Source organism: Pelophylax lessonae, assembly GCF_965119305.1.
Source record: "Pelophylax lessonae genome assembly, chromosome: 1".
Taxonomy (NCBI): domain Eukaryota; kingdom Metazoa; phylum Chordata; class Amphibia; order Anura; family Ranidae; genus Pelophylax; species Pelophylax lessonae.
Genome location: NC_138768.1, coordinates 256,625,859 through 256,638,159, shown reverse-complemented (window position 1 = coordinate 256,638,159; position 12,301 = coordinate 256,625,859). Strand labels below are relative to the sequence as shown.

Here is a 12,301-nt window from a genome sequence, read left to right as displayed (position 1 = left end):
ACAGTGTGTGGAGCCTGGAAGCAGCAGCATGGTACAGAGAAGTGATTACATCTGTTAGGAACAGAAGCTGTTATATTATGACTCCTCATGTCAGCATGTCTCTGAGTGAGTAATAAAGCTCTCCTGGTTAAGAAGTAAATCCAGCCTGTGTGTAACTTGCTGAGCAGATACTGGCAGCATTGCTAGCAACACCCTCGTGTTTAAGGGACATAACAGTGGCGACGAGGATTGTGGATTTTAGCACACATGGCCTTCATAGGGTTTATTCAGCCATTTGATCCTGCTGCTGAGTCATGGAGCTCCTGGGTGGAGAGGCTAGAGCAGTATATGGAAGCAAATAGTGTGGCTGCAGAAAAGAAAGTTGCAGTTTTCCTCACAGCATTGGGACAAGCTGCATATGGTACTCTCAGAGACCTCATTTCCCCAGACAAGCCGGCCTCTCAGCCCCTACCGGAGTTAATTCAGAAGCTACATGCACACTACAACCCAAAGCCGTTAGAAATGGCAGAGCGGTTTAAATTCTACAGTAGGAGGCAGCAGGCAGGGGAGGACATAAAGACATTTATCATTGGTTTACGTAAACTAGCTGCCACTTGTCAGTTTGGAGACTACCTGCAGACAGCTCTCCGCGACATGTTTGTCATGGGACTCTACGACCCAGCCATACAGAAACGTTTACTCACAGTACCCGACCTGACCTGACGAAAGCCACTGACCTTGCTACGGTCATGGAGTTGGCTACACGAGATGCCATCCTACTGAAGGCACCACCTGACCCTCCTGCGAACCAGGGAGAGGAAATATTCCACACTGCTATCACCCGACACCCAAGACAACCGTCCCCAAATCGACCTAAGCCTCGCCACCCTACTTCTTCTGTCTCTAGGACACCAACTTGCTACCGTTGTGGTAACACTACTCACAGTACACCTGCTTGCAAGTTCAAGGATGTCGTTTGTTTTCTCTGTGGAAAGACTGGTCATATTGGGCGTGTTTGCCGCAGCTCCCGCTCCCTGAACGGTACCACAAGAGGTAGACGTACACAGACGTTTCGTGTGGATGCGGATAATAATGGCTTCAGCTCTGATGAGGAGACCTGTGTCCAGCATGTTGGACTGTTTCGAGTAGCTGGGAGTACTCCTGCAATAAAAGTGGATGTCACACTCAATGGCTGTCCTGTCTCCATGGATGTTAACAGGAGGGAACCCAGGAGCTCTCCTTAGGACCATAACCCTTCCAGTGCACCAGGTATTGAACCTGACCTTGGAACAGAAGACAATCCAAGATGCTGCTAACCTCATATTCCTCATGAAGTGAGAAAGTATAGTGTCACGTACCTGATCTTAAGCTGGAGTTTAGAGAAGGCTCCCCTTGCGGCTAGGTGCAGAGCACCCCTGGAAGTGGGACAGGGAGTGCTGTGCCCAAAGTAGCATGGGTTGCCGGCTGGGACGGCCAGATGGAGGCAGGAGCCAATGAGTGGTAAAGTCCAAGGCAGATCTGGATTACTTGGCAGGCCAGGCAGGCATGCTGCAGGAACAGAAGTAAGCTGGGTAATCCACGGGACACTGGTAAAGCAAAGTCAGGAGCCAAGCCGGGTCAGAAACTGGAGAAGGCAGGAGAGAGTCCAGGAACACGCCAAAAGGTCAGGAGCCAGGGGTTCAAGAGGAATCAAGGTCAAGCAATCCGGGTCGGCAACAGGAAGTCAAAGATCAGTAAGCAAAACAAGGCACCGGGGAACATGGGAGACTGATGATCATCCAGCAGCTAGTGACTGTAGCTGCTGGCTTTAAATAGGCCGTTTGGCGCCAAGCGCCATTACGCACGGCGCATGCACGTGCGCATTGGCGCACGCACATTCTTGACTGTGTTTGCCCGGAATTGGTCGCGCATGCGCATTCGCGCCAATGCGTGAATGCTCTGATTGGCCAAACTGTTGGTAGTTCCCTGACATATAGTGATTGCAAACCAGTGGCTTCAAAAGTGACACGTAAAAGACAAACGTCTCCGGTCTGCCTGGAGCTTCTGACGCTGTGCAGAGACCTGTTAAGACTCCTTGATCTGCACCCAAGAGGAATGGAGAGTACGAAGATGATCCTCCACAGCCGGAATGTCCTCTGGCGAGAATGACCAAGGCAATGCAACGAATTGCAACCCATAATTGGCCATGAATGGAGACATTCCAGAAGACGAGATGATGGTAGAGTTCCTGGCAAACTCTGCCCAGGGTAGCAGATCAACCATATTGTCCCGATGGTCAGAGATATAGCAGTGGAGAAGTTGCTTCAGAGCTTGGTTGGAACGCTCAGCAGCACCATTGGACTGCGAATGGTAGGCAGAGGAGAAGGAGAGTCGAGTACCCAACTGGGAGCAAAAGGCGCGCCAGAACCTAGAGACAAAATTACTCCCATGGTCCGAAACTATTTGCTTAGGCAACCTGTGTAAACAAAAGACCTCCATGGCAAACACTGAGGCAACCTCCTGAGCGGTAGGCAGCCTCCTAAACGAAACACAGTGGCACATCTTAGAGAACCGGTCGACCACCATGAGGATAACCGTGTAACCTCAAAACTGGGAAGTTCCACAAAAAAATCCATGGCCAGGTGAGACCAGGGACGCTCCCCATTGGGAATGGGATGCAGTGGGCCCAAGGGAAGATGCAGAGGAGATTTTTTCTGGGCACAGAACCGAACAAGCAGCCACATATGCAGTAACATCAGTGCGGGGAGAATTTAATAGATAACGCTCCAGGTGTCCTGCAAGTCTGGGTGCTGGCTCTGCCTTGTGTAGCAAGTGCGGTGAGACTGTCACCAGAACTGACGGGAAATGGCCCAGGACATCTGGTTCTTTCCAGGATGACCGGCAGTCTTGGAATTGTGGTACATGCGCAGCAGTCTGATGCGCAACCCTGCAGGTACAAAACATTTGCCAGCAGGTCTCTCTGTGGGAGCATCAGGTTGAGCAGCCAAGATCTGCTCCCCAAGAGCAGAGGTTAAGTTGGTGCGGATGGCAGCCACAATATGATCTGAAGGTATGACTGGTGTCGGCACAGAGTCCTCCCTGGACAACTCAGAATACTGGTGAGACAAGACATCAGCCCAGGGGCATGCTTAGAGCATTTGGCACCCGGGGCAGATCCTATATCTCTCAACCCCCCCCCCCCCCCCAGCGGCCAGGCCTCTCCTCCTCTGCAAAAATGGAGCTGACTGACCTGTGGTACCAGACAGACATACATGTAACTGGCAGTGGCACACTTACTATGTGCTACTGCCAGTGGCCTCACTAGGGTTGGTGTCACCTGGTGTAGGGAAACATGGTGTTATCCTCCCCCAAACAATTATTTTCCTGTTTTCTAAAAGTGCGCCAAAGATGCAGCATGTGGGACTTTTGGTGCGCTTTCAGAAAGTACAGAAAAAAACGCACAACCTAATAGAAATCTATAGGACTGCAGCTATAACTGCGGGTAAAATATTGGAAGACCCCCTTTACATTACACAGCCCCCCTACCTCTGGACCCCTTTACATTACACAGTACCTGTACCTCTGGACCCCTTTAAATTATATAGCCCCTGTACTTCTGGACTTCTGGATCTCTTTACATTACACAGCCCCCGTACTTCTGGACCCCTTCACATTACACAGCCCCCCTACCTCTGGACCCCTTCACATTACACAGCCCTCATACCTCTGGACCCCTTCACATTATACAGCCCCATACCTCTGGACCCCTTTACAATTCACAGCCTTTGCAACTCTGGACCCCTTTACAATTCACCGCCACTGCACCTCTAGACCCCTCTACATTACACAGCCCCCCACACTTTAGGACCTCTTTACATTACACAGCCCCCCACACCTATTGCCCCCTTTACACATTACACAGCCCCGCCCCACACCTGTGGACCCCATTAAATATCACAGCCACCCATGGGCCCCTTTACATTACAAAGCCCCCCATTGGCCCCTTTACATTACACAGCCTCCCCATGGGCCCCTTTACATTACACAGCTCCCCATGGACCCTCTTACATTACACAGCCCCCCCAAAACCCCTTTACATTACACAGCCCTCCCAAACACCTTTACATTACACAGTCCCCCCAAACCCCTTTACATTACACAGCTCCATTCATACCTCTGAACCCTTTTACATTACACAGCCCCCCCATGACCCCTTTACATTATACAGCCCCCCCATGTGCCCCTTTACATTATCCAGCCCCCTCATTAACCCCTGTACATTATACAGCCCCCCCATGGAACCCTCTACATTATACAGCCCCCCCATGGAACCCTTTACATCATACAGCCCCCCCCATAGAACCCTTTACATTATACAGCCACCCCCCCAATGGAACTCTTTACATTATTCGGCCACCCCCCCATGGAATCCTTTACATTAAATAGCCCCTGCCCCCCCCCCCCCAGCTCTCCCCTCCTTCCTTATTAGGAGGAGAGCGGAGCAGGAGGCAGTGTGTCTGAAGCAGGATGGGGCAGAGAGAATCACTAGCCCTGAATAAACAGCGGGAACTGCAGAAGATAACTTTGCTAGTTAACAGCAGGTGATTGGTTGCTAGGGGGTCCTAGCAACCAATCACCTGCTCATTAACTTAGAAAGCTATCTCCAGCGATTCCCGCTGTTTATTCAGGGCTAGTGATTCTCTCTCCCCTGTTCTGCTTCAGACACACTGCCTCATGCTGCGCTCTCCTGTGTCACTGAGCGGCGGAGGCAGTCCGGCGGCCGGCCCTGGGTGTCACCCTGGTGCTCTCTGACACCCCCCAATGTGTGCCAGACCAACCCTGCCCCCCCCTGTTGGACAACCACTGCATTAGCCTTAACATTCTTGGAGCCGGGCAAATAGGAGACCACATAGTTAAAACGAGACAAGAATAAGGCCCATTTGGCCTGACGGGGTGTGAGCCTCTTGGCCTCCGAGAGATACGTCAGATTCTTATGATCGGTGAGAATGAGAACTGGAACCACAGAACCTTCTTGGAGTAGAACCCACAAGAAAGTAAAGGTCCATCAGGTGTCCGACGCTGAGACAGGGGGGGCGCCTCCTCCCGTCTCAGACGCATCCACCTCTAGGGCAAAGGGCAAACCTGGATTGAGATGAGATAGAATAGGAGCTGAAGTGAAAGCAGACTTGAGGACCTCGAAAGCTTGGATGGCAGCAGGCGTCCAATTGTGGAAATTGCTGCTCCTCCTGGTCAGATCAGAGACAGGTTTGGCCAAAGAGGAAAAGTTCCTGATACATTTCTGATAGTAGTTGACAAACCCAAGGAAACGTTAAATGGGATGGAGACCACTGGGGCGAGGCCATTGTAGAACAGCCGAAACCTTCTGAGGGTCCATGGAGAACCCTTCAGCAGAAATGATGTAGCCCAAGAAGGTAACCTGAGACAGGTGGAATTCACATTTCTTAAGCTTACAGAAATGCTTATTCCCACGAAACCGTTGCAGCACCCGTCTAATGACCTGTTCTGGTATTAAACGCGGTCTTCCACTTGTCGCCCTTCTTGATCCTTATGAGGTTATACGCGGCCCTTAGGTCAAGCTTGGTGAAGACCATTGCTCCCTTGAGGCGGTCGAACAACTCAGTAATCAATGGAATCAGGTATACATTCTTGTCCGTGATGTGATTGAGGCCCCTATAATCAATTCAAGGTCTCAACTCACCCCCTTTTTCTTTACAAAGAAAAAACTGGCACCTGCTGGAGAAGAGGACTTGCGAATGTGACCCCAGGCAAGCTCATCCGCAATGTACTCCTCCATGGCCTTATTGACCGAAAGAGGATAAACCCTGCCACAAGGGGTAATGGCACTAGGTTGCAAGTCTAAAGCACAATCGTACGACAAGGAGAAGGAAGATGTATTTGTGCTTGTCAAATACATCTTGATACACACTATATTCAGTAGGCAACACTGAATCTGAGGAGGTACAAAGTACCTTACCAGGCCCACGGATAAAAACAGCGCCACACTGTGGAGATCAAGAGAGGATCTCGACCGACTGCCAATCAAAGGTTGGATTGTGTCTCTGAAGCCAAGGGTACCCCAAAACAACGGCGGCGTAGTGCAGGGACCAAATAACCTGGAAACAGGTCGACTCCCAATGAACAGCCCCTATCACCATATCTACCGGAACAGTCTCGTGGGTAACCTGTGCCAGTTGCAGGGCTCTGCCATCCATCGCCTTGATAACCAGTGGAGAAACATGAAACCGCAAGGGTATGGAATCTTCCGCAGAAAATGTGCTGTCAATAAAATGATCGCCAGCACCGGAGTCTACCAGCGCCTGAGTAACCACCAAACCCGCCGCCCAGGACAGGACAACTGTGATTAGCGGTTTATTTTTACAGGAAATTGGGGACGAGAAAATTCCACCTAAGATCTGCCCCCGGACGGGTCAGACAAGATTTCAGGAAATGCCCCCCAAGACCGCAATACAGGCACCGGCCTTCCCTCCTCCTAAGGGCCCTCTCAGCCTTGGAAAGGTGAGTTAACCCCGGCTGCATGGGTTCACAGCCAGACGCACCACCCCCAGGAAGCATGGGAGGTGAGGGAGAAATGGGCTGGAAAGAAAAAGAAAATGTAGGAGCCAATCTAGTAGGAGGTCTCTGCAGGCACTCCTTAAACAATGGTCTCTCCCTGAGCCTGGTATCGATCAAAATCAGGAAGGAAATGAAAGCCTTGAGCTTGTCAGGAAGGTCCTTGTTCGCAATCTTGTCCTTTAATGCATCGGAGAGACCATGAGAGAAGACAGCCACCAGAGCCTCATTATTGCAGCCCACATCTACTGCCAGGGTACGAATATCAATGGCATACTTGCCAATGGTTCGTATACCCTGTTGAATGCACAGGAGCAGCTTTGCAGCAGAGGCAGAGTGAGCAGGCACATCGAATACCCTACGAAAGGAGGCAACACAACTCGGGTAATCAAGTATCACAGGATTATTGTTCTCCCATAAGGGATTCGTCCAGGCCAAGGCCTTGTCCGAGAGCACGAGATTAGGAAGCCCACCTTGGACCTATCAGAAGGAAACGCCTGAGGAACCATCCCATAATAAATGCCTACTTGGTTTAGGAAACCACAACACTGACTCAGTTCATCCCCATAGCGCTGCAGAAGGGGGGGGGCTGAACCAGTCATCCCTCTGGTAACAGTGACTTCAGCTGCAACAGAAGCAGCAGGAGGAGCAACAACAGGAGCAACCACTGGCCTAGCAGCACCAGGAGCAGGGTGTGCTGTGCGTGCAAGCAACCTCTGCAGCACCTGAGCAAACTGACCCAAAAGGTGATCTTGTTGATCGAGCCTGGTAACCGGCACGGGGGAGCATAGGTGTACCTGCATCATCAGAATTCATGGCCCTTGCGTACTGTCAGGGTGCCAGGAAAGCAGACCACACAGAGATGCAGGTAAAATAAGGCAGTTTATTGGAGCAAACAACAATAAACCTTTGGCAAGAGAAAGGAGCGAGATCAGGACGAGCCGGGGTCAAGTCCAGAAGCGGGTGGTCACCCAAGCCGGGGTTGAGTCCAGAAGCGGGTAGTCATCCAAACCGGGGTCGAGTCCAGAAGCGGGTAGTCTCTCGATGCTGGGTCATCTACCGATGCAGGGTCGAGAGCCAGGAGAGTCGTCAGCCAGGCCTGGTCAGACACAGAGGAACGCGGAGAACATAAGACTGCTAGCCTTGGAGCACAAATGCAAGGGCAAGGACTGCAACCCCTGAGGTGATTGATATAGTCAGGTGTGCAACATCATAACTGAGCGACATCCAAGCAGCAGACAAGTGAAGACGCAATCAGAGTTTATAAGAGACAGCAGTCTGCACATGTCCAAGATGGCTGCCAACAGGAGGGCAAGGTAAGACCTTGACAAAACCGAAGAAACAAAAAATATTTTTTTTATCATACCTATAAAGGAAACAATGGAACCAAAGACCAGAACCGGTTGTTAAAATGTATGGTTAGAAGGCATGACTGTTTCCATGGCAACTTTACCACAGGACATCCTTTTCAAACAGCAGTGTCCTGTCACCTACTGAATTAATCATTTACGCTGTGCCAATAGCAAAGTAAATATTAACAAACTTCTAATTTACATTGTCAACAAAATTGCAAATGGGCTCCGACAAGCAGATGGATACATTATAAATAGTGTGCAGCCTTCAAAGAAGTTGTGTTAAGAGCCTTATTAAGCTTTAACTGGATAATATTAGACAGATGCAAATAGCAAATGTATCTTTTATCAAATCTAAAACAAATTTGCATGTATTCTGAACACATTACAGCCTGTAAGATATTAATAGATCTAGTTTTAAAAACTAATTAGGTAACAATAATTTTCTTTAAGAAGATGGTTTTACTACATGTATGGCTTAAAGAACAATTAGAAAGATAATGAAACATGTAACACCTGAAACATGTACTCAGCGTGTCCCTGGTAGCAATTAGACACCTTGAGGGGCCTTCATTTAAAGTGCAGGGTTAGACTCAAAACATTGCAAACCCTGACAAGTTATCTTAAGAGGGAACCAGTCGCAGTTGGTCTAAAAAGTTTCAGTCTTTGACATTCTGTTTACATCGGTATATCTATGTAATAATGGCAGTCTTGTTCTTGTGGAGATACTGTATTCTATTGGGATGCCAATGGAATATCCCCCTGATGAAGACGCGTGTCCCTGTGTGGATACGCATTGGGGAGGGGCAAGTACAGTGACGGCATCCGGCGGCTAGGCAGAACCACCTCCCAGGAATGTAGACTCACGGCTTGCAGGCATGAATGAAATTGCTGTTGGAGGATATTTTCTATGTTTAGACTGGTGCACTGGAAGCACCGGCAAAAGGTGAGTACCCATACTATTGTTTTTAAAAAATATATGCTTTTAAGAGTATAAGCACTATTGAATTATTTCTTTGTATATGGCATTGCAACTGTGCTGTGGAGGAGTGGAGTGAGGAGACACTACAATACAGTACATATTGGGGCTAACTGGATGCTCATCCCCAGGCCAGGGAGAGGCAAAAAGATGTTATTAGGCTGAGCTTAGGTGCGAGGTCACATCATTTGAGGTGAGAACCCAACTATAAGGGGGGAGCAATCATCGTGGTGGCACATGGATGTGTTCATTTAACTGCACAAAAGGAGAAGGAAGAGTGAGTACCCTATACAACATGGATGTCGGTGGCAGGAAGGATCGTCACAATATATTTACATGAAATTTGCATAGTTGTATACAGTGTTCGAAAGTTTGGGCACCCCAGGTAAAAATTTGTATTAATGTGCAAAAGAAGCCAAGGAAAGATGGAAAAATCTCCAAAAGGCATCAAATTACAGATTAGACATTCTTATAATATGTCAACAAAAGTTAGATTTTATTTCCATCATTTACACTTTCAAAATAACAGAAAACCAAAAAAATTGCGTCTGCAAAAGTTTGGGCACCCTGCAGAGTTAATATCTTGTACTTCCTCATCAGCTATGAGGAAAGACTACAAGCACTGAACCTATTCTCTCTGGAGAAGAGACGATTGAAGGGGGATATGATATCAATGTACAAATACTGTACTGGCGACCCTAGCATAAGGAACAAACTATTCAGAGACAGGAAATACAATAAGACACGTGGCCACTCACTAAAACTAGAGGAAAGGCGGTTTAACCTTAAAATGCGTAAGGGGTTCTTCACTGTAAGAGCGGTAAGGGTGTGGAATTCTCTTCCACAAGCAGTGGTTTCCGCAGGGAGCATTGATAGTTTCAAAAAACTATTAGATGGGCACCTTAGAGACCACAACATACAGGGGTATACAATGTACAGTTAAAAGCAAACACACACACACATCATAGGTTGAACTGGATGGACTGATGTTTTTTTTCAACCTCACTAACTATGTAACTATGCCCCCTTTGGCAAGTATCACAGCTTGTAAACGCTTTTTGTAGCCAGCCAAGAGTCTTTCAATTCTTGTTTGAGGTATCTTTGCCCATTCTTTCCTTCCTTCCTTCCATTCTTTGAGATTTCTGGGCTGTCTGTCACGCACTGCTCTTTTAAGGTCTATCCATAGATTTTCAATTATGTTGAGGTCAGGAAATTGTGAAGGCCATGGCAAAACCTTCAGTTTACGCCTCTTGATGTAATCCCCTGTGGATTTCGAGGTGTGTTTAGAATCATTATCCATTTGTAGAAGCCATCCTCTCTTTAACTTCAGCTTTTTCACAGATGGCATCAAGTTACCATCCAAAATTTGCTGAAATTTTATTAAATCCATTTTTCCTTCTACTCGTGAGATGTTCCCTGTGCCACTGGCTACAATACAACCCCAAAGCATAATTGATCCACCCCCATGCTTAACAGTTGGACAGAGGTTCTTTTCATTAAATTCTGTGCCCCTTCTTCTCCAAATGTACCTTTGCTCATTCCGGCCAAAAATTTCAATTTTAACATCATCGTTCGACAGAACTTGTTTCCAAAATGCATCAGGCTTGTCTATATGTTAATTTGCAAAGTTCAAACACTGATTTTTGTGGTGAGGACGTAGAAGAGGTTTTCTTCTGATGACTCTTCCATGAAGACCATATTTGTACAAGTATCTCTTTATAGTGGAATAGTGTACCACAACGTGGGTTTTGAATTGTTTTTCTCACAATCCTGCGAGCTGTTCTGTCTGATATTTTTCTTGGTCTTCCAGATCTTGCTTTAACTTCCACTGTTCCTGATGACTGCCATTTCTTAATTAAATTCCGAACAGAGGATATTGACATCTGAAAACGCTTTGCTATCTTCTTATAGCCTTCTCCAGCTTTGTGAGGGTCAACTATTTTCAATTTCAATTTTCTAGGCAACTGCTTAGAAGATCCCATGGTGCTGATTGTTGGGGCAAGGTCAGATGAGTCCGGGCATTTAAAACCTTTGAGATTTACATCACCTGATCTTCCCAGACGATGATTTAGAACAATCCATGACACTGGCAGGTCTCAGCCTTGCAAAGGGGGCAGTGCATGCTATAAATTCTGCAGGGTGCCCAAACTTTTGCAGACGCCATTTTTTTGTTTTCTGTAATTGAATGTGTCAATGATGGAAATAAAATCTAACTTTTGTTGACATAATATAAGAATGTCTAATCTGTAATTTGATGCCTTTTGGAGATTTTTCCATCTTTCCTTCTTTATGCACATTAATACAAATTTTTACCTGGGGTGCCCAAACTTTCGATCACCACTGTACTTTATATTTTTGAAGAAGCATCTGATTATATCACAAATATTAATAATTCACATGTTTTCTATAGTATAGCACACACTTGTCACAACTGAGGTTTTAGCAGTTATTCTTCATTAATTTTTGATTGTTTTATATGATATTATTTAGCGCAGCACTAAAGTTTGTTTTATACTGTCTCTATACACTTCAGTATGAGATGGTGATCAGTGCTAGCAGCTGGCTTGATTGAAATAGTATTGGTCGTAGTAGTTCGCAGGCAGGGCCGGTGCAAGGATTTTTGACACCCTAGTCGAAACCTCATTTTGCAGCCCCATTGGTGCCGCGCCCCCTTGGCTCCGCCCCTGACTCCACCTCCTTTGCCCTGCCCATGTATTCCTCTACCTTCTACCTTTTTAAACACTGCTACCCATGGCCGATGCTAGGCAATTATGCACCCTAAAACTTCTACCATTTTATTCACAGTAGAAAATATTAAAACAACTAAACATGCTACATTTATTTTAAATATTTAAATTGCAAAAATACATGCCATAAGATGCCAAAGAGACCCGACCAATCCAGCACAGAAACATCCAAAACCAGCAGTGTAACAGGTGGTGGGGGGCAGGGTGACAGGTGGTGGGGGGCCAGGGTGACAGGTGGTGGGGGGCCAGTGTGACAGGTGGTGGGGGCCAGTGTGACAGGGATTGGAGGGGCCAGTGTGATAGGTGGGGAGCAGTGTGATAGGTGGGGGGGGGGGCAGCGTGACAGGCGGTGGGGGCCAGTGTGATAGGTGGGGAGCAGTGTGACAGGTGGTGGGGGGCTAGTGTGACAGGTGGTGGGGGCCAGTGTGATAGGTGGGGAGCAGTGTGACAGGTGGTGGGGGGCCAGTGTGACAGGTGGTTGGGGGCCAGTGTGATAGGTGGGGAGCAGTGTGACAAGTGGTAGGGGCCAGTGTGACAGGTGGTGGGGGCCAGTGTGATAGGTGGGGAGCAGTGTGACAGGTGGTGGGGGGCCAGTGTGACAGGTGGGGAGCAGTGTGATAGGTGGGGGGGCAGTGTGACAGGTGGTGGGGGCCAGTGTGATAGGTGGGGAGCAG

General features: G+C 47.9%; 1 pseudogene across 1 annotated transcript in view; it reads left to right on the top strand.

Moving 5' to 3' along the window:
* Positions 1-246: 246 nt before the first annotated feature.
* LOC309544870 overlaps positions 247-12,301 on the top strand; it is a 30,735-nt pseudogene continuing 18,680 nt past the window's right edge. The window contains exon 1 of the transcript in view: positions 247-909. The product of the transcript in view is annotated as an uncharacterized misc_RNA (transcript). The remainder of the gene's footprint in view (positions 910-12,301) is intronic.